The following is a 23,379-nucleotide window of genomic DNA, read 5'->3' on the forward strand; positions in this document are numbered from 1 at the left end:
TTGTTTTGAAAGCATCTGGACAGAAAGCAATGTTCGGCCACATCATAATTTCATTATGAGAAGCCATGATTATGAGACCTGAATGGGGTTTTCTCTACTTCTGTTTGTTTGTTCTTGGTCACTCTGTCATGTCCGACTCTTTGTGACCCCATGGACTGCAGCCCACCAGGCTCCTCTGTCCATGGGATTCTCCAGTCAAAAATACTAGAGTGGGTTGCCATTTCCTTCTCCAGGGGATCTTCCCGACCCAGGGATTGAACACACATCTCTCGTGTCTCCTGCGCTGGCAGGCAGATTCTTTCCTACTGAGCCACCTGGGAAGCCCTTTCTCTCCTAGTGTTGTCTTAATCAGTTGGGGCTGCTATCACAGAATACCATAGATTAGGTGCTCATAAACAGCAAACACTTATTTCTTGCAGTTCAGGAGGTAGGCAAGTCCAAGATCAAGATGCCAGCAGGCAGACTTGTGGGCAAGAGGGCTCGAATCAAGGTTCACGGACGGCTGTCTCTCAGCAGAAACACCACGTGGTGGAAGGGGCACACGAGCTCCCTTTTGAAAAGTGTCTTTTTGCAAAGGGCACTGATTTTGTTCACAGGGCCCCATCTTCATGACCTCATCGCCCCCAAAGCCAGCCTCCTAATAACTCCGTAGTGGAGGATTAGGATTTCAACACGGGAATCAGGAGACACAGTCAGGCTGTAACAGGCATTTTTAAGGTGAAAATGGCACAATGAGAGGTGTGTAAAATCCCAAGGTCGTGGTCCAGAAGAGAATGTTACCAGCTTCTATGTGACCTTGTCACCCTCACCCCTCCCTTGTTGGGAGCTGGTTGCTGGGAGGGTGGCCCTTGCTCTGAAAGGATGAACTGGTGCAAGTGAAGGTGAGGTCTGAAGGCAGAGGAAGCAGGTTTTCTCTTAAGTTGATGAGAACCCCTGTTCACGATGGAATGGTGGGCTGTGCCTGTGGCCCTCACCCAGCTCCTTGCCAGGGGCAAAGTAATCCAAAAGGAGACAGGTATCTCTCGGCCACCCAGGCCAGCCCTCTGTCAGCAGCAGCACTACCTGGAGGAAAGACACTTTGCACATGCACTTTGCACACACAGGCCTTGATATTGAACGAACTTGCACCTTTGTTTTGTCCAGTACACTTACCCTTGATTGAGTGTATATTTAAATTGACTCCACTGTATTCCTAGATATTTCTTACATGTGTGTGGCATTTTAATCCCATTATTCTCTCTCGGCAGAATGGTCCTAGTGATTGCCCATGACAGGTAGTTTTTAACATCCCAAGGATGGCAAGAATGGGCATAGCCGTCAAATAATCATAGGGTGTCTTTGAACAAAATGCGTACAAAATAAACAAATCCAAACATCAAAGCAGTGGGAAGATGAAACAGTAAATGAAATGAGGGTGCATTAGGAGAGAACTTCAGAGCATTAGGTTGTACTTAGCTTTCATGAAAATGAGAATTATTACCAAGGTCCTGAGTGAGAGGCTTTGCACTGTTTTGGCAACATTACTTAGTTTCGATCCACAGCTACTAAATCACCCTCGGTTTCTTTTGAGTGAAGCAAAACTGCTCTGTACCATCCTGAACAATTCTGAAGTAATTTTCCAGAAATGCTCAGTGAAATAAGATATGTTTACTGGAGCTTTCCAATAAGATACATCATAACCTTTAAATAGCACCGACTTTGAAATGGAACAATGATGAATGTCTCCAATGAGATGGAGAATGTGGTTGTAAACAGCTCACTGAATGTGTGTGTATAACATCTATCTCTTCTGTGATTTGCAGTTAATGGACTAAAGAGAAAAAAAGCCTCAGTTTTTAAATTTTTTCACTAGATGGAAGCTCTCTATTAAACACCCACACATTCACATGCTCACACATATTTTAATTAAGTACTTGATTAAAGTACTTACACTAGGATAAGTGCAGGAAACCTCCTGGGCCACGTTTTAGCCTTGTTACCATCATTTCCATTTTGTAGAGAGATAACCAAGTACTATTGAAACAGAACCTGATTCTGGGAAAGATTGAAGGCAGGAGAAGAGGGAGACAGAGGACAAGATGGTTGGATGGCATCACCGACTCGATGGACATGAGTTTGAGCAAGCTCTGGAGGATGGTGAAGGACAGGGAAGCCTGGTGTGCTCCAGTCCATGGGGTCACAAAGAGTCGGACACGACTGAGCAACTGAACAACAAGAGACAAATGGCCTAGTCGCTCAGTTTGTCCTGAGTGGAGAACTGACCGAGCAGAGACCCTCTGAGAGGCAAGACTCACTTCCCTGAGCAGGTCCAGCTCAGAGCCTTTCTCTGCTGGGTGGTGGTCCGGCCCCACCCTGTACTGTATCCCTGGTCTCCTGGGTCTCTGTCTTGGCTTTCCCGCTGGCTTCAGCCAAAACAAAATCACTGCAGGCTTTGAAAGGATCTGCCTGGGCCACGTAGAACTTCAAAAGATGCCCCAGATAGCAATGCCTTAATGGATGCTAATGGGTCTGACCTTAGCTGATTAAATCCAGTCTGGGCCATTTGGCCCCTGCAGGTATTAGAGGAAGGCTTTTAGGGAGACAATAACTTCTATTTTCCCTGCACTGAGCTTTCTGTAAATGAGAACATGGGACTTCCCTTGCTGTCTGAGCAAATGAGTGCCTGGTGCTTCTGAGGCAGGATCACCTGTAGTCAGCCGTTCTCCCTGGTCAGGAAGTCGAGAGACCCCGAGGCAGCATGACTTGCCATGTGTCCTGCCACCATATCCTCAACACTAGACCCACCACTGAGCCTTCTACCTTGCTTCTGTGCTATCCTGTCCTGACAACCAAAGAGGGTGAAAGAAGAGAGTGAAAACGCTGGCTTGAAACTCAACATTCAGAAAACTAAGATTGTGGCATCCGGTCCCGTCACTTCATGACAAATAGAAGGGGGAAAAAGCAGAAGCAGTGACAAATTTTACTTTCTTGGGCTCCAAAATCACTGCAGACGGTGACTGCAGCCATGAAATTAAAAGATGCTTACTCATTGGAAGGAAAGCTATGACAAACCTAGACAGCATATTAGAAAGCAGAGACATCACTTTGCTGACAAAGGTCCATATAATTAAAGCTATAGTTTTTCCAGTAGTCATGTATGGATGTGAGAGTTGGACCACAAAGAAAGTGGAAGCCAAAAAATGGATGCTTTCAAACTGTGCTGCTGGAGAAGACCACTGAGAGTCCCTTGGACTGCAAAGAGATCAAACCAGTCAATCCTAAAGGAAATAAGTCCTGAATATTCATTGGAAGGACTGAGGCTGAAGCTGAAGCTCCAATACTTTGGCCACCTGATGCGAAGAACTGACTCATTGGAAAAGACTCTGATGTTGGAAAAGATTGAAGGTAGGAGGAGAAGGGGACGACAGAGGATGAGATGGGTGGGTGGCATCACCGACTCAATGGGCATGAGTTTGAGCAAACTCCAGGAGATAGTGAAGGACAGGGAAACCTGGTGTGCTGCAGTCCGTGGGGTCACAAAGAGTCAGACAAGACTGAGTGACTAAACAACAACACAAGTTCTGACAACGGCTAACCACGTAACACCATTTCAGCAGTCATCCTATCCTCCTACTCACTCTCACCTGGATGTTGGAAACAGGCTGCCTCTAGGGATGGCATTTGTCTGACCCACAGTGCTGGCTGTCACTCCTTGAATTTTCTAAGCCAGAGTTAGCTGCTGAGGTTTACTATGTACATGTGTATCTGCATTCTGGCTTTCATTCAGAACTCAGAAGATTTGGATCTACTGAGCCAGCATCCTCTGGCCCCATGAGGATGCCGTGGTCCTACTTGCCTCCCTGCCTCCCAGCACTGGCTGTATCTCCCAGGCAGCTTCAAGCATCTTGGGGGCCACAGCACTTGTCTTCCTCTCTTGTCCCTCTCTTATGACATCAGTGACAAACTCTCTTCTGAGGGCTATTCAGTGCAGTGCTCCACTTTCTAGTTGCTTCTCCTTCTGTGAAGGCTGAGAGGACCTGGAGGTGACCTAAACCAGGAGAGGCTGGATCCAAGAGATATTCAGATGGAGGACCTTGGAATTTGGCAGGGTTGGGCTTCCCAGAGAAGCCTCAAGGGTGACATCTCTAAGGTTAGGTTGTCAGGAGTAACGGGCACTGTCAACTGGTAAAGAAAAAACCCCTGTTTGGAGGAAGAAGAGAGTGTGTGTGGTATGTGGGTAAGAAGGGATCGCACTGGGATGTGTTTAATTTGGTCACTAGTGGAATACCGAAGCAGAGGTACAGAGCAAGTACTGAGTACTCTTGCCCCCTGAGGATGTCGTGGTCCTACTCACCCCCCTGCCCCCCAGCACCGGCTGGAAGCAGTTTCAAGTGCTTCCCCAAACACAGGAGAAACAGAAGTCCACAAGACCTATCCTCTACTATTATTCCCATGGTGAATCTCCTCTCGGTCCTCAGCATATAACTCAAAGGCTGACCCCGCCGTGGGCCCTGTTGCATTTATTAAACTGCACTGTATTTGTTTATACTTCATATAACTATAACTTACTGAGCTCCTTAAGTAACGTGTTTTCCACTTTGCACCTATGCTCAACCATATTTGGTTGAATTGACAAAGGGATATAAACGTTGTCTTTAGAGTGTTGCTAAATGAAATCATGGAATGTACAAGGTTCCCAGGGAGGGTGAAAAGAGAGGAAAGAGAAGACCAGGGATAGATCTCTATCTTAGGGGACACCTACAAAAGAGAAGTTGGGAAAAGCAGTGAAAATCGGGCAATGACATTGACAGCCCTGCCCAGCCTCCCCCTTCTTCATGGCCCGTCCAACCCACCTGGAGCCTGGCTCAGGTGTAACTGTGTGTTCAGCACTGCTGGGCCCCCTTGCAATGCTCTGCACATGTTAACTCAGTCAATCCTCACTGCAGCCCGACTAGCAGGGACCAACTCTTATCCACCTGGAACTGGCCCAAGTGGACACACCCAGTGGGTGAGAGACTGGGATTCCAGCCAGCCTTCAGGGCCCACCCACCGCTTGCCACGCTGTGCAGCTGAGACATTCTTGCTGAAAGGCCAGCTCACAACCCCTCTGCCTCTGAGTCCCATCTCGGCTTCTGAGAGCCCTGGAGGAGCGCAACAACTGGGCTCATGGCCTGCTCTTCCATTTCCTTCTCTTCTCCATTTTCTCGGGGAGTTTGTCCCGAGGACTTAGCGTTAACACATGTGACAAGGCCTTGTGCTTGGGGAAGGCGCTGCAAGGTCCTGCTGGCCCACCAGACACTTGTCAAAACCTGAAGACTTGTCTCTAAATGAATTTTGGATCCACACCCGCCTTTCCAGTTCAGTGCTATTGATACCCCTGCCCTGTTGCCTTGCCAACCACAGCTGCAGTGCATGTGAACTGCCCATCGCCTCCTCGTGGCTTTAGCCATTCTGCACCCTCCACCCAAGCTGGAGGGTCCCTCTGTTCAGCTGGCTGCTGGGAACACTGTTATCCTCAGATGAATAGCCCCCCAGTCCAGCCCCTTTCTGAACTCTAGCCTGCCACTGACCAGAAAGACCTCCCCATCATCTGTGTTTCTAGACCCCTTGGTTTATGCCTCTGAGGTAGTCTTACCTTTTTCTACTTCTTAGCGGAAGTTGTGTGCACACTTATCTGTTTCAAGGCAATAAAAATCTTTGAGGGCTGAGAGTGTTACTTTCATGTTTTCTTTCCTGGAGGTCAATTCAGTGATTTCAGTCAGTTCAGTCCAGTTGCTCAGTCGTGTCTGACTCTTTGCAACCCTGTGGACTGCAGCACGCCAGGCTTCCCTTTTCATCATCAACTGCCGGAGCTTGCTCAAACTCATGTCCATAGAGTCGGTGATGCCATCCAACCATCTCATCCTCTGTCATCCCCTTCTCCTCCCGCCTTCAATCTTTCCCAGCATCAGGGTCTTTTCAAATGAGTCTGTTCTTTGTATCAGGTGGCCAAAGGATTGGAGTTTCAGGTTCAGCATCAGTCCTTCCAATGAATATTCAGGACTGATTTTCTTTAGGATTGACTAGTTTGATCTCTTTGCAGTCCAAGGGACTCTCAAGAGTCTTCTCCAACACCACAGTTCAAAAGCATCAGTTCTTTGGCACTCAGCTTTCTTTAGAGTCCAACTCTCACATCCATACGTGACTACTGGAAAAACCAAAGCTTTGACTAGATGGACCTTTGTTGGCAAAGTAATGTCCTGCTTTTTAATATGCTGTCTAGGTTGGTCATAGCTTTTCTTCCAAGGAGCAAGCTTCTTTTAATTTCATGGCTGCAGTCACTATCTGCAGTGATTTTAGAGCCCCCAAAATAAAGTATCTCACTGTTTCCATTGTTTCCTCATCTATTTGCCATGAAGTGATGGGACTTGCTGCCATGATCTTAGTTTTTTGAATGTTGAGTCTTAAACTAATTTTTTCACTCTCCTCTTTCACTTTCATCAAGGGGCTCTTTAGTTCTTCACTTTCTGCCATAAGGGTGGTGTCATTTGCATATCTGAGGTTAGTCGATATTTCTCCTGGCAATCTTGATTCCAGCTTGTGCTTCGTTCAGCCTGACATTTCACATGATGTGCTCTGCATATAAGTTAAATAAGCAGGGTGACAATACACAGCCTTGACATACTCCTTTCCCAATTTGGAACCAATCTGTTGTTCCATGTCCAGTTCTAACTGTTGCTTCTTGACCTGCATACAGATTTCTCAGGAGGCATGTCAAGTGGTTTAGTATTCCCATCTCTTGAAGAATTTTCAACAGTTCATTGTGATCTACACAGTCAGAGGCTTTGGCATAGTCAATAAAGCAGAAGTTGATGTTTTTCTGGAACTCTCTCACTTTTTTGATGATCCAGCAGATGTTGGCAATTTGATCTCTGGTTCCTCTGCCTTTTCTAAATCCAGCTTGAACATCTGGAAGTTCACAGTTCATGTAGTGTTGAAGCCTGGCTTGGAGAATTTTGAGCGTTACTTTGCTAGCGTGTGAGATGAGTGCAATTGTGTGGTAGTTTGAACATTCTTTGGCATTGTCTTTCTTTGGGATTGGAATGAAGACTTGGTTTACATTTAATAAATAATTGGTTTATACTTAATAAATCCTTGTTGAATAATGTGGCTAATACGATAAATGGTAGGTGGTCTCTGGTGTCATCTGGATCATTCATTTGATAAACTTAATGCAAAAGTTTAGTACAAAAATTAGGCACAAGTGGAACATCCCTGGTGGTACAGTGGATAAGAAAATCTACCAGCCAACACAGGGTTCAAACTCTGGTTCAGGAAGATCCCACATGCCTCAGAGAAACTAAGCCCATCCACCACAACTACTGAGTCTGCACTCCAGAGCCTGGGAGCTGCAACTACCAAGCCCACGTGCTGCAACTTCAGAAGCCCACTCACCCTAGAGCCTGTGCTCAGCAACAAGAGAAGCCACTGCAGTGAGGAGCCTGTACATCGCAACTGGAGAGCAGCCCCGCTTTGCTGCAACTAAAGAAAAGTCTGCATAGCAACAAAGACCCAGTGCAACCAAAAAGGAATAAAATTTAAAAATTAGACACAAGTAGAATCAGCAATAGATAAACACCTACATTCTCATATCATGATATCTACATGATATCAGAGCCTATTATTGACCAAAACGTGTCTTATGGTCAGACACCTGCCGATATAATGAGAGTCAGTGGGATAATGTGAATCCATGTGAAATATGCCATCTAACACAAGTGTATAGATTATGTAGAAAACCTATAAGTAAAAACTGCATTTATGGAGCACATAAAGTTCCGTGTTTGGTTAGAGTTAGGGGAATGAATGTGAATGGCTCTACATCCTTATGTGAGGGAAGGGCACACAAACATAACCGTTACTAAATAAAGCAGGGTGGGGGGGATTCGTCTGAGAACCTGGGAGTCCTGGAGTCTGGGGGCAGGACTGCTCAGGTCCCCCGAGCGGCTCCTGTGAAGGCTCCGTGGTGAGAGCAGAGGATGGGAGGAGGCAGGCTGAGCGAGCCTGCGGGGAGCCAGCTCGCTGGGGCCTGGAATGCAGGTGCAGATATGGGAAGGGGCTGCGGACCGAGCCTCAGCTCTGAGGCCAAAGAGGCGAGGCGTGGGCGTGGTCCAGGCGGCGGAGAGGTCCTGCAAGTTCTGTCTAGGTCACCCGAGGATATCTCTGATGAGAGGAAGTTTGTCTGCTCTCCTGGCTGATTCTGGGCACTCAGTGCTCCGTTGAGAGGAAACGGATTATTCTCAGGCAGCCAGCCATCTCTGTGACACAGGGCAGAATGTCCAGTCTCTCCAGTAATTCAAAACTGGAGCGTGTGTTTCTAGAGGGGGATCTTCTGTGACCAGCATCCCTGTGACTGTGTGCCCTGGGCAGCTAAGGAGCACCGCTTCATTCAGTGTCCCGTTCAAGCCGTGGCCTCGCTCAGATCTGTCACCCAGGATCGAATTAGCGTTTATGGATCAGGATATGAAGAGAAACTCATCGGGAGACCCAACTGGATTTTGGACTTGAGTCCTGGAATTGTCTCTTACTAGCTGTTTTACTGAAGTATGCGAAAGTCTATATAGCCCAGTGCCTGGCACAGAGAAGAATTAAATTTGGGTCTAGTTTATTTCCAGCAGATTTTAAACTATTCAAAGTGATCATTTTAGTTTCTGAAGTGCTTCACATTTCTAACTGATTTTGTCCGTTCACAACACACCCCATGGATCACTGTCTCTGTTGCTAAATAATGACAGTCAGTTGCCTTGAACCAGTCTCAATAGTGCAGAATCTCATCTCTGATTGGAAGCAGAGAGTGAGGTGGGGAAACAGATACAGAAGCTCAATAGACAAGAGTCCACTGGATTCAGGGACCCTGATCTTATCTGGACACCCTGCCTGGTGAGGTGAGAAGGAGTCACAAATTACCTGCCTCTCTTGGGAACGACTAACAGTCTCATGCTGGTCTGGCGTCCAGCTGGTCTGGACCCAGCTGGTCCTCTGAGCTGGGGAAAGCAGGGGACATGAGCTGTGAGCTGACCAGTACTAATTTATCGTGACAGCCACAATGGAGCAGCTCTTCTCCAACCAAAGGTGTGGAATTAGCGAGGTATTTGGGTGGGAAGGGGTGATGCATTATGGAAGTAGCACCTGCCAACCATTACACAAGGAGCTCCATATCATGTCTTTCGGAAGCAAGGTCCATGTGCTCCTAAGCTCCCAACTTGAGATATCCTGTTGTTTTCTGGGCCCATCTCTACAATACGGTTTTTGCACCACCTGCTGGCAAAGAACAGTGATCCTACCTCTGATGGAAGGAAGGTATGTATTTATCTAAACTCCCTGTGAGCAAGGCTCTGGGTAGATCAAAATCGTTCTTGTTTATTGCAAACATGTAGCGACCCACTGGTGAACTGCATCCAACTCCTTGTCACCACCTTGTTAACAAGTTTTAAGTTGTGCCAGGTGATACGCACAGGTGTTTTCTTTCTGAACGTGTCATCATAATATGGGCTTGTTCTGGGCTAAGTTAGTGGGAAAGGAGGCATTATTTCCAGTGATTAAGAGGGATAGTCTACCTAGTACACCTGTCCAACATACAGGTTACTCTTTCTTTGGAAAACATTTCCAGGCTGCCCCCATTTAAAAATGCTGAAGCAACATAATTTACCTATTTGCTTGTTTATTGCCAAGGAACCAGGTAGATCTTTGTGACTGAGAAACACTTCTATAACAATCCAAGAGTATCATGTTCTACCTTGAGCTTTTAAGTGGCTTTGCTGGGTGAAATTTTGGGAAACACAGTGATACATTTTCATAGTACCACTTGGGAAGGAATTTGGCTTTTAATTGTTTTCTCTTCTGGATGAGACATCTGAGCTAAATTTATAGGGGACCAATAGGCTGAAGCCTTCACCATAACTGTTTCAGATTCAACTCTACCCCTGCTCTCTGATACTGGAGATAATTGGAACAAATGTCTTTGTTCCCTGCATACATTTTGGGAACTTGTATTGATTTTGAATAAGTGTTTTGAACCTCCTTCCGTCTTGTCCTCAGTCTCTCTGTTCCATCCATTTCGTCCCATCTCGTTCCTCTTCAACTCAACATTTATTGAGTAGTCACCACCTAAAGGGCCTGTATTTGGAAGACACTCGAGGAGACATAACAGTGAAGATGAGATTCACATCCTCAAAGAACCTCACGCTTGCTTTAGGACAGAAGACACATGCCCAAATCTCCTTAGTCCGCAATCTCATTCCCTTCTGAGGAACAGCTAAATAAAATGTCCCTGAAATGCCAAGGAGAGGCAGATGACTTCAGCTGATTCACTCAGGAAGGAGTGAATTAGAGGAGTTAGAAAAAAACACACAGAAATACTTAAGAGGGAATCTGCCCCTCAAATCCTCATTTTCTCTTTTAACTGACTTCATTTCTTTCTTTCTAATCAAAGTATCTTTTCCAGACTCGAATTCTGGTTCATGTCACAGGTTTTCTTCTGCCAAGGCATTGGCCCAGAAGGGTGGGCCTTTAATACACTCTGTTAAACTCTCTTTTGGTGGGTATAAAATATTTCAGTAGCCTTTTGAAAAAACATCAATGTTTTTAACCATCAGAAGTGGATGACTGTTAACGATAAGCATTGTTCCAAATGCTGCCTCCCCTGGAAGCAAACTCTGCAGCTCTGTTTGTTACTGGGAAGTGGCATCTGGAAAAGCACTTCTGATCTAATATTGAGGTTGTCTTCTCTTGCTTAAGCTGTTCCACATGGAGCCAAATGCACCGAATGTGTCTGGGAGGCAATTTCAAAGACAGAGGAATTGAATTCATGCTTGGTGGCAACATCAATGTCTTCCAGCCTCTCATAACCCTTTTGTTTTCCAAATAAATCCATGAAACAGATGTGACGAACGGATCCTGAAGAGATGCCAGCGTGAAGAGAACCAGCCGTGTTAAACTCAAAGCACAAGGGCCTGCATTTGGAAACGGTGCCTTGGTTTGTAGCTTCAGATCTTGTTTAGAGCAAATGAAATTCCATCATAAGTCAATGAAGTCATGCTCGGTGCCTTTCAAAACAAAGGAGCTAATATAAAAGGTGATGCTATTTTATAACAGTTTATACAAATCTGAACAATGCAAGGTGGTAGGAAATCTCATTAGTTTACTGATGTAGAAGTTCAGTAATTGCCAGGAATGTATTTTCTCTCAAAAATACATGTTATATTCCTAATCAATTAGGATCAAATAAAAGCTTACTTGCTTAGTCACTCAGTCATGTCTGACTATGGACTGTAGCCCACCAGGCCCCTCTGTCCATGGTATTTCTCAGGCAAGAATCCTGGAGTGGGTTGCCATTTCCTCCTCCAGGGGATCTTCCCGACCCTGGGGTTGCACCCAAGTCTCCTGTGTCTCCTGCATTGACAGGTGGGTTCTTTATCTGCTGAGCCATCAGGGAAGCCCCAATAAAATCTTAAATGACTTCAAATGAATGAAAAAAATCACTTGAGGGAATATAAAATTTTAACTTTTTTGAACTATTTACATTCCAAATAACTCTTATCATTAGAGAATAAATATACAGTCAGCTAACAAAGGTAAGTTAGCCTAAGAAATGAGATTGTAAAATTGGAAGATCTGCTATAAATCCTTAAGGAAAGCTAATATTCCTTGTCTAACTATATTTTGGTTTAGTTTTGTGAAATATCTACCCATCTGGCTTCCCCCCCTCTTTCCAAATGTGTTTCTTATCTGTCAAAAGATTGGCTGATCTTTTCATTTTAGATGTAGAATTGTCTTTCGTCTCTTCTCTGGAGGAGGGTTTGGACCAGTCGACTTCTGGGAATGCATTCTTGCTCTGTCATTCTTAATTGCAGAAGAAACCTTGCGGAGCTGGGCATGTAAAAACATCAGACAGACTTTGCTCTGTTCTGGCAACATAGAGGCATTGATTGTAGATGAGTCGACTGGGGTCTTTTTTATCGTCTGGGATCCTGCCAATCTTGCTCTTTCAAGGTAATCCATCACCTCCAAGCTGAGCACTGTCCCCTGCCCCTCCTGGGAGGATGCCCTGGGGTCCTTCATGGCCAGGGCCACACTCCACCTGACTATTCTCATGGCCTATTTCAACCTTCATCTCTGCTGGGGCCCCAAGCCAGGTTCTCAGTTAAAAAGGTATAGGCTTCCTGTCCGACAGTCTGAGGTTCGAGATCCCGGAATTTAAGTTTTTAATGATAAACATTTGACTTCTGGTATTTGTAACTTAAACTATAACATATTGCTTCAGAAAAAAAAAAAAAAAAAAACAAAAAAAAACAAAAAAACTTGTATCATGTGGCCCCTAGAAAAGAGTTACTGTACTTATAACTTTTTTATTAGGAAAAAAGCAGCCATCGGCCATTATTTAAACTGGTGACTGTGGCTGCTCAGTCGCTCAGTTGCGTTCGACTCTTTGTGACCCTGTGGACTGCAGCACACCAATCTCCTTCACCATCGCCTGGAGCTTGCTCAAACTCAAGTCCATTGAGTCAGTGATGCCATCCAACTATCTCATCCTCTGTCATCCCCTTCTCCTCCTGCCTTCAATCTTTCCCAGCATCAGAACCTTTTCTAATGAGTCAGCTCTTCACATCAGGTGGCCAAAGTTTTGGAGCTTCAGCTTCAGCATCAGTCCTTCCAATGAGTATTCAGGACTGATTTCCTTTAGGATTGACTGGTTTGATCTCCTTGCAGTCCAAGGGACTCTCAAGAGTCTTCTCCAGCACCACAGTTCAAAAGCATCAATTATTTGGCACTCAGCTTTCTTTCTAGTCCAACTCTCACAAAGCTTTAACTAGATGGACCTTTGTCAGCAAAGTTATGTCTCTGCTTTTTAATACGCTGTCTAGGTTTGTCACAGCTTTTCTTCCAAGGAGCAAGGGTCTTTTAATCTCATGGCTGCAGTTACCATCTGCAGTGATTGTGGAGCCCAAGAAATAAAATCTGTCACTGTTTCCATTGCTATGAAGTGATGGGACTGGATGCCATGATCTTAGTTTTCTGAATGTTGAGTTTTAAGCCAACTTTTTCACTCTCCTCTTTCACCTTCATCAAGAGGCTCTTTAGAGACTACTTACTTCAAAAGTTTAAACAGTATGATTTTTGTTTTGTACAGTCTTCTGTACAACTTTAGGAAAGCTGGTGTTAATCTCATTGCTGGAGTAGGAAAGATCAAATGGACAATTTGCTTGCTTTCTCCAGGCATATACAACACCAACCAGAAGCAGTAACCACCCAAGGACAAGTTAACATAGAAAACAAAGACAGCCAGAGAGCCAATTATTAGCAAAGATACCATTATAATAGCCTCTATAATTTGAAGAAGAAGAAAAAAAGCTTCAAACCCTTCATTTTCTATATAGATTTATCATATATCAATATTTTCTTGAATCAAAAAGTTCAAGAAGAAGTGTGACTTTGTCAGGTACTGATCAAAACCAAGAAAATTCATGGTGACTTTAGAACCAGTGTCACAGGGGCTCCAATTAAATTATTTGGATTGACCCTGTTGATCTAATTACTCCACATTCATTACAGAAATGATTCATCTCTGTTTCTCTTTGTACAGTACTATGTAAGCCTGGCGAGCTACAGTCCATAAAGTCACAGAGTTGGACCGGGCTGAAGAGACTTCGCACACACATAAACCTACCTGTTGCTTTTCGAAGTGTCTGTTGTGAGAATTCATGAGGATCTAGCCAAAAGGCAGTGCTGGTGTTAAAGGTCATGATTGTGTAGCAGCTCTGGTCCTCCCCCGGGGTGTAATCTGATTTCACATTGGGGCACTGGTTACACCGGTGCTGCGGGCATGGGGATAATAAGCTCAGGTCCCCAATGGTGGTTCAAACTATCACCTGGGTGATTCTGCTTCCACTTAGGAAGTAGAAAACTGCAAAAGAGCATCACTCGCTTCCCCCAGCCATGACAAAACGTTAGATGATCTACAAAAGCAGGACTCTTCTGGAACCCATCAGGGAGCTGAGTTACAAGGCCACTGGGTAAACGGAATTTCAAAGAGGGATCAGCCCTTCCAGGAGAGGCCGGACTGCGAGCACTGAGAGGAGAAGGCAGCACCACACAGACAAGCGAAAAGGCCGACTCCTAAGGCCCATGTGGGCTAGCATGCCCCTCAGCCAGAAGCCCAGACGGAAAGGGAGCTCCCACCCCTGGAGCTCCTTAGGGCTGGGGACAGAGGACAGCAGCTGCCCAAAGCCCACCCACATACCCTTTGTCCTGGAGGGGTAAGGGCAGAACCAGCTGCCCTGGGGGAGGAATGCAAAACCCTCCTGACCCCCAGGACCCAAGCAACACCCCACTGGCTTCCCAGTGAGAGGAAGCCAACTTAGTCTATGGCCCCTGGAGAAGGAACAGGACACCCTGAAATGATGGATCAGTCAACACAGCCCACATCTCCACATTTTATTTAACACTTGCCATTTTTCCAATCTGAGGCAGCTTAGAATAAAACAGAAAGAAACAGTAAGTATAATAAACCAAAATCAGAAAACTCTGACTATAAGGGCTTGTCTAGTTACTGAATACAGTATTTGGTTCAGATTTGGCAGTCAGAGCAAAATGCTAAGCTTAGTGGTTTAATAATTTTGATTCTAATGTAGGATGCTTATAAACTCCTTAAAAGAGACATTTCCCTGGTGGCAAATCCTGAGGGTATCATGTTAGATTAATCACAAGGGACTTTGGGTGAGAAAACATTGTACTTCAGTCATTTGTTGGATGAACATATGCCATTGATCAGGTTAGACCTGAGCTGAATCTGGGGATAAAAAGGCCTTGGTCTGCTCCTTGTTGTTGCTGTAGTTCATTGCTCAGTCATGTCTGACTCTCTGCCACCCCATGGACTGCAGCACGCCAGAATTCCCTGTCCTTCACCATCTCCTAGAATCTGCTCAAGCTCATGTCCATTGAGTCGGTGATGCCATCCAACCATCTCACCCTCTGTCATCCCCTTCTCCTCCTGCCTTCAATCTTTCCCAGCATCAGGGTCTTTTCCAGTGAGTTGGTTCTTCACATCAGGTGGCCAAAGCAATGGAGCTTCAGCTTCAGCATCAGTCCTTCTAACGAATAACAAATATCAGGGTTGATTTCCTTTAGGATTGACTGGTTTGATCTCCTTGTGAGGATTCATGTGAGACTGTGGAATTCCTGTCGTGGGGCATGGCAAGGATGGTCTTCACCTAGAGACTTTTCCTTGGCCATGTCGCCAGTCATTTCTGTACATAAAAAGGCACTCAGCCATCCCTATGGGGGCATCTGGTCCTTTTCTCCACTTGAGTTGTCTGTAGGCATAAACCAACCGTGAACGTTTCCATGGAAGCTCTGCTCTTGATGAGGGAAGAGGAGACAGCCTTCAGAGGATCTCACTTGTGGTCACAGGATTCAGCCGCTCATACTGAGGAATTATTTTCTTTTTAATTTATTATTTATTTCTGGCTGTTCTGGGTCTACATTGCTATGCAGGCTTTCTCTAGTTGCAGGGAGTGGGGTCCCCTCTCTATTTGTGGTGCTCAGGCTTCTTCTCGCAATGGCTTCTCTTATTGCAGCGCACAGGCTCTAAAGCATTTGGGCTTCAGCAGTTAGTTGCCCTGAGGCACATGGGATCTTCCCAGACCAGGGATCAAACCCATGTCCCCTGTACTGGCAGGAGGATTCTTAACCACTGGACCATGAGGGAGGTACAGGGATGATGTTTAAAAGAGGACAAAGTCAATACTTTGGTTAGAATAAGTTTAAAAATCTATATTTTGGTAAGCATGAAATAAAACTTAAATGCCAAAGGATGCTGTATCAGAGTTATGGAAATATTTTGTCTTTTCCATGATGAATTAGTACTTTGGGGACATTAGGTCTGGTTCTCTGTCCTGCAGCGTCTCTGAATGCCTTGGATGGAGACATAGTTGCTGCGATTGGAGCTTATGAGTCACTTGTGGTCTTTGATGCCCAGGGAAGCACAAGTGTCCTCTCTCCCTACAAATCATTTTCCAGCCCAGGAGAAACATTCAGGAAGCATCTTGCTCAGCAAATGTCATTTAAGTCAGTCCTGCAGAGACTCCTTGGGATTCAGTACTCCAGGAATAAAAAGCCTTATGATAGAATATTTATCCCTGAGTAAATTATCTCTGGCCAGAGCTGTTTGGAACCAGTTCATTGTCCCCAGAGGAAAGCATCTAAAGAAAGGTTCCATTCAAGTCACCACTGTGAATCAAGAGCTTTGAGGTTCATCCACATAAAAGACACCATGACCGCGTTTCATCCCACACTTACCAGTCACAAGCATGGGGACTCATCTATTTCCATACCTCATTTTTTCATAGTATCACAAGATATCCAGCTAGTCCTTTCCTGTGCTCTGTTGCTTGGTCGTGTCAGACTTTTCCGACCCCATGGACTATAGACTGCCAGGCTCCTCTGTCCATGGAACTTTTCCAGCAAGAATACTAGAGTGGACTGCCATTTCCTCCTCCAGGGGGTTGCTTACTACTTGAACTTTAAAAGAGAATTTTGCCATTAATCAAAACATTTATCACTTCAGAGAGTAAAATTCCTTATGGGCCAACTGTATGAAATTTATTGTGGGAACAGATGATTTTATCTGCAGAGCTTCTAGAATGTCTGCCGGGGCAAACTTATCAGCAATCTAGTTATCCACAACCCTTTGATTATTTTTAGTTCAAGGAAAATTTCAGAAATTCTACATGAGGTTTTATTCATGCAGCTTTTCGCCAGCGAACTCATATGGCAGTTACTTTTGCTTCCTGGAGGATGAGCTGGTTTTAATTCAATGAAGTGAATGGAAATATCCAGACGATCACTGTGCATAAAATGAAGCAGAAGGGTTTGTTTGTTTGTTTGTTTTTTTTTGCAGTATTCATTTTTCAAAAGTAGTTTGTAATTCAATCAAGATAAAACTCGAGCCAATGTCTTAAAAACTGCTTTAGATATTATAGAAAGTATCAGTCATTCTAAAAGATATCTGATCTTTTATTTAAAATTAATTTAGTATTATTTGTATAATTTTGTCAGTTTCAGTCATGTCTGATTGAAGTCATGTCTGACTCTTTGCAACTCCATGGACTACAGCAGACCCCATGGGGATTGCAACCCCATGGACCCCTTGGACATGCCAGGCTTCCCTGTCCATCACGAACTCCTGGAGCTTGCTCAAATTCATGTCCATTGAGTCAGTGATGCCATCCAGCCATCTGATCCTCTGCTGCCCGCTTCTCCTCTTGCCCTCAATCCCAGCATCAGCGTCTTTTCCAGTGAGTTGGCTCTTCACATCAGGTGGCCAAAGTGTTGGAGCTTCAACTTCAGCATTAGTCCTTCCAGTAAATATTCAAAATTGATTTCCTTTAGGATTGACTGGTTTGATCTCCTTGCTATCCAAGGGACTCTCAAGAGTCTTCTCCAGCACTGCAATTCAAAAACATCAGTTCTTTGGCACTCAGCTTTCTTCATGGTCCAGCTCTCATATTTGTACATGACTACTGGAAAAACCTTCTGGTTATTGAGGGTCCAACCTCATCACCAGAAGGGAAATAATCTGCTTCAATGAATTTTTCCTTAGAGGAGCATGACTGATGTTGACTATTGAAATGGCTGGTTCTCAGAACTTCATGTCCACTCACTCAGTCACTGAGCTGTTGACAATATGAACACCCAGGCCCTCATTCCAGGCCCCTCTTGTGGAGCGGAGGATGCTATAAGTCATAACTGTATCACCTAAAGTGTTTTGTGTCGTTATGACTATATGCAAATCGAGATCACTTTGGAGGTACAAAGATGATTCATGTGGTGTGTGTGATCTCTATTTTACATACACAAATATGCATGTGTAAATACACATACTTTTCAAGTTTCTGAAAAATCAATTCCAAGTGTTATATAAGGAAACTATTTTGGCTCACAAGCCAGTTCTGCTGGCTTCTCCCCATTTTTCCCTTCCTTCCCACATTCCCTATCCTTTCCTCTCTTCGGTCTGAGTCCTGGGAGACTGACCCATGTGAACTCCGTTTTTCAGCTCCCTCTCAGCCAGTTTGGGCCTGGGCATAGGATGGACCACAGGAGGGGAGAAATGAGGTTGTCCCCTTTTCTGCTCCCCACGTTGGCCCTACCTTTCAGGTCATGACTATCCATCTAAGAATGTAGCTACTGGGGTCTGGTCACCCACCCTCCTCTTGCCTCCCCATCAAGCCCGGGGTACCTGACTTTTTTCCTCATGTTGCTCACATCTGGGTGTTTCAGAATCCTTGGGGGCCCCCTCTGGGTGTCCCACTGCTCTGTGCAAAGTCTCTGCATTGTGTGAGGTGGTGGCCCTTGGATGAACTGGTGTTTCCCACGGGGGCTCTGACACATAAATGGGGTTCAAGTTTGCCTCTTCTGTCTTGGGACCCGTGGCTGGGGAAGTCAAAGGAACAAGGGAGAGCCTTGATATTTTACTCAAGAAGTCCAAACGGCATGATTTGTGACACTAAGAAGCCCAGACTTTCCTGAAGGGTTCCTCCACCACCTATTTTTTTTTTTTTTGCTGTTGCTCAAGAGACATGATTAGGATTTACTGTCCAATTTTATAGTTGCAGTTGACTTCATATCAACTTATAATTCAATCAACTGAGAATCTAGTCTAGCGTTTCTAATGACATTATTTTAGGATAATCTGCTGTTGAGTTTTGGGATTAGGAAATTGGCACAGGACATCATTTCCAAAGGCTTTTTGGGTTGGGATGCTTCTGGGAAAGAAGCAAAAAGGAGACATGCTGTCTTGGGAAACTCAGCAAAATTTTACTGAAGAAGTCAATCCTGGCCTTAGATGTGCTGGCCTTGAATTTTTACAGGATACACCCCCACCATTTCCATGAGTCGGTTTATTACATTCCCTTTCTGATTATACTGCCTGCCTGAGAGGGGATGGAATTGTTTTTATGCATTTCCCTAACTTTGCTGGCAAAGGACAACTCAGTAAACCCAAACAGATGGGCACAGGATGCTCTGCCAGTCACGGCGAGGCCAGCCTCTGTGTCTTCAACTTCTCATTTCCACTGCCTTATCTAAGAAAGGAAAGTCAAGTTGCTCATTTGTGTCTGACTCTTTGTGACCCCATGGACTGAAGCCTACCAGGTTCCTCTGTCCATGGAATTTTCCTCACATAAGGCTGTGCAAATCTTATCTGTTATTTTGAATTCCAGTGTCTTGGTGGTACTGGCATCTTCTTCGCAGCCACTAGCTGACCGCATCTCCTAGATGATTTCTTCTTGAGCCTTCTCCTTGTCCATGACTCCCTCCAGATTGCTTCCTCACTGAACATTCTCGAAAACTTAGGTCAAGAACAACTGGAAACACCTAGAGCATAGACAGTCTTCATCACTGTTTAGAAGTAAACTGGAGAATGATCACATATAGCCAAAGTCCCAAGATCATCCCTTCTTCTTTTTGTATTTTATTTGGCTGCGCAGGGTGTAAGTTGTGGCATGCAGGATCTTTTAGTTGCACATGTGGGGTCTAGTTCCCTGACCAGGGATTGAACCTGAGCCCCCTGCACTTGGGAGAGTGGAGTCTTAGCCACTGGACCACCAGGGAAGTCCGTTCCCTGATTCACCCCTTCTTACGTGGGTGAGGATCTCTGTTTTCCATGGATAGACATACCCCACAGCGTGGTTTTTACGTGAAAGCACATGTGCAGACCCTGAAGCTATGAAACTAAGCTGATGATACATATTTTCATAAAATAATCTGAGCTCTTTAAAGTCAGCCCTCTGCTTCATAATGTCTTTTCCAACTTCTAATATCTTTCTTATTAACACTAGAAGGTTATAATTCCAGAAAATTCTAACTAATTTCTAACTACATGATTGCAAGTGTATATATCTAAGGTTTTCCACCCCTCGCAACTGAAACCAGTTTGGATAATTATTTTTTGTCATTGGAAGCTCCAGATCTCTACAGTTTTCTGATATCAGAACTAACTCATCTTACCACCAACCTCCTTGTTAACTGGATTGTTTTTGTATGTATTTGTCTTAGTTTTAATATTTATCAAATTTACACAAGTCCTTAGTTCATGACAACAAGCTGGTTATGAAAAATTCCTTCACCGCTTTCTCCCCTCACTTTTTACTCGGAGACAACCACGTTTACCTATTTTAGGGTATAATTGTTACTTTACCTCCATTTCTCTAATGGCATGCTTTTATTTCTACTATTCAATTTTTTAGCTCAAGGTTATCTTCCTATTACTGATGATTACTTATCTATGTCTTTCCTCTTCTCCCAGTTCCAGAAATATTACAGCTATGCTATAAAATAATTAACTCAATATTCAGTATTTGTGTCCTTATGACCATGTAAATGCTATTTGTAGCCGAGCCATGAAGTAAATCATGATTACTTTCCCCTTTCTGTGCAAAGTTTTGTTTTTCTTGGAGTTAACAGTATTTTTTTTCCTCTCTTGATTTTTTGTCTTTCTGTTAATTTAACCGCAAACTCTTCACAAGTTGTCCAAGTCTTCCCCCAGGGCTTTCAGGTGACATCAGGCATTCTATCAATTTCAGTTTTTGGGAGAAGCCTTTCTACGCACTTCTAGTCTCCTCTGGTCCAGATCACTTGTCCGCCAGGCCTGGTCCACGGCTGTCATCATGGGATCTCTCCACCACTTCTTTGCTTCTTCCTGTGCTGATTACAGGCTTCCCAGGTGGCTCAGTGGTAAACAATCTGTGTGCTGATGCAGGAAACACGGGTTTGGAAGATCCCCTGGAGAAGGGAATGGCTACCCATGCCAGTAATCTTGCCTGGAGAATCCCATGGACAGAGGAGCCTGGCAGGTTACAGTCCATGGGTTTGCAAAGAGTTGGACATGACTGAGCACACATGTGTTGATTTCTTATTTCTTTTATTCCTCGTCTTCTTTATTGGTGAAAATTATCTTCTGGTAGCTTTTTGTGAGAAAAAGCTCAGAGAAGCCTATAACTTTTTACTATAAGGGACAAATTTCATTTTTTTTTTGAGATCTTGTACATTCAAAAATACATTATGACCTCACACTTGATTTATAGCTGTGAAGAGTGAAGACGCTCAGTCGTGTCCGACACTTTGCAACCCCATGGACTGTAGCCTACCAGGTTCCTCCATCCATGGAATTTTCCAGGCAAGAATACTGGAGTGGGTTGTCATTTCCTTCTCCAGGAGATCTTCCCGACCCAGGGATTGAACCCAGGTCTCCTGCATTTTAGGCAGACGCTTTACTGTCTGAGCCACCAGGGAAGCTGATTTATAGTTAGGCTTGGTTAATAATTTCAGGATGAAAACATTTTCTTTAGAATGCCAAAGGCATTGCTGCATTGTTTTCTGTCTTCCGTTTTCTCCATCTTCTTTTTTTCATCTTTAGAAGATTTCAGGAGCTTCTCTTTGTCTTGGAATTCCGAAAAAATTTGACAACATGCTCTGATATAATCGTACTTCTTAATTTCTTGGCCACTTGGTTGGCCGTTTCAATACAGAAACCGGTGACACTTAGTTCTGAGCAATCCTCTTGCAGTATTTCTCTGATGAGTCTCTGTCCCCACTTTGATTTTTTATGGAACTCCAATTTTTAATTTTTAAAGGAAAGGGAAAAGGAAAAGAGTCTTCTTTACTTTGACTGTTTAGATATTTCAATAAAAAGAAATGGTAGGCAAAAGATATATTTCCAATTAAAGTGAACATAAGAAAATAGAGCCCAGGGGAAAATCATGATAATTATTCCAAATTGTCTCCCTTTTTTGAAGAATAAAGTGATTGGGCTGGAACAAAGGTGAAGGGAGATTTTGAGTGTCTTCCTGCAACCTTCAAGGGTGAAGTTCCAGGATGGAAGACCACCTCCTTCACCTGCTTTGGAGCTTTATTTATTTATTTTAAATGGATGAGACATTGTTATTCTTTTTTTTTTTTTTTTCCATTGTTTTTGGCCGTGCCTCGTGGCATGTGGAATCTTATATCCCTGACCAGAGACCAAACCTATGTCCCCTATAGTGCAAGCTGAGAGTCCTAACCTCTGGACCACCAGGGAAGTTCCTATTTGGGGTTTTATATCTGGATAACGTGTGTCCCAGGAGGGAACTTGGGTGGTGATAGACTAGGGGCATTGTCAGGGAGGCATTGTCTGTGCTGAGCTTGTGGAATCTTTGAGCTCGGTGATCACCTTGACCTGGGGCTGGTAGGGATGGGAAAAGGGAGATAAATGAGTGAGGGGAGAGCGACACTAAATCAGTCTTAGTCACATTTTCCTAATTCGATGTTTAAGATGTTGAGTATCATCTGCACCCCCCTGGACACACACACATACAATCTACCCCCTGGACACACACACACAGTCTCCTCCACACACACACACAATCCCAGGCACACACCTTCATACGCACTGCTGGGTTCCCATACCTAACGTCAAAGGACTGGAACTAAACTACATACACACACACACACACACACACACACACACACACACACACAGAGCACATGAGACTCAGTATGCTGGTCTCCATTGCTAGTTACAGTTTTATTAATATGCCTGTGTAACTCTGCAAGGCCGATGTTTTACGCCCCTGAATCTCTGCATCCTGCCTGGCACCTGGCAAGTGAAAATTTGTATTAATAGCTGGTGGGGATCTCACATGTACCCCCTCATGTCTGAGAGAAAGAAGCCCCCAGCATTCACGAACAGACCCAGGAGAGCGTCCGTCTTCAACTTCTAAGGCTTATGACTGGCTTTCTCTTAGAACTCAGCTTCAGAATTCAAATTCAAAGTGGCTGAAGGCCACTTTTAAATAAAAATAGGATTCTGAAAAAAATGAGCAAAGACTGTTAATAGGAAGACTGTGTATGAGAACCGAACGCAGCAGAACTGGCCCAAAGATAGCACCCCCAGTCTCTTATCCCCTTGGCTGCTTGCAGTGCCTCAGTGAGTTTAGTGTTGTCCCGACCTAGCGCGTGGCTTTAAGGGAGTCCACCTCTAGAATTCTCTGGCTCCCCGATGGAATGATAATGAGATACCCCCACACACTCTGTAGCAACTGTGGTGCCTGGTGTGTTGGTGACGAGACCAACTGCAAGGCCCTCAGCTTGTAGCTCGAAGCCCCCGGATCCACCTAACACTCCCCATCTCCAAATCTCCCTGATGTTTGTTCCGCAGAGTTGACAGTCTCTCATCAGCCACCCTACAGTTTGATCAGGAAGGCTGCCCCGTGAGGCTCAGAACCCAGGCAGAGCGGGGGTTACTTTGGCATCATTCTTACACAAACAGATGAAGACAGCTGAGAACATTAGCGAGTTCACTTGTCATCTCGTTTTCTAGGGCACTTG

This window comes from Dama dama, chromosome 30, assembly GCF_033118175.1.
Source record: "Dama dama isolate Ldn47 chromosome 30, ASM3311817v1, whole genome shotgun sequence".
NCBI classification, from domain to species: Eukaryota; Metazoa; Chordata; class Mammalia; order Artiodactyla; family Cervidae; genus Dama; species Dama dama.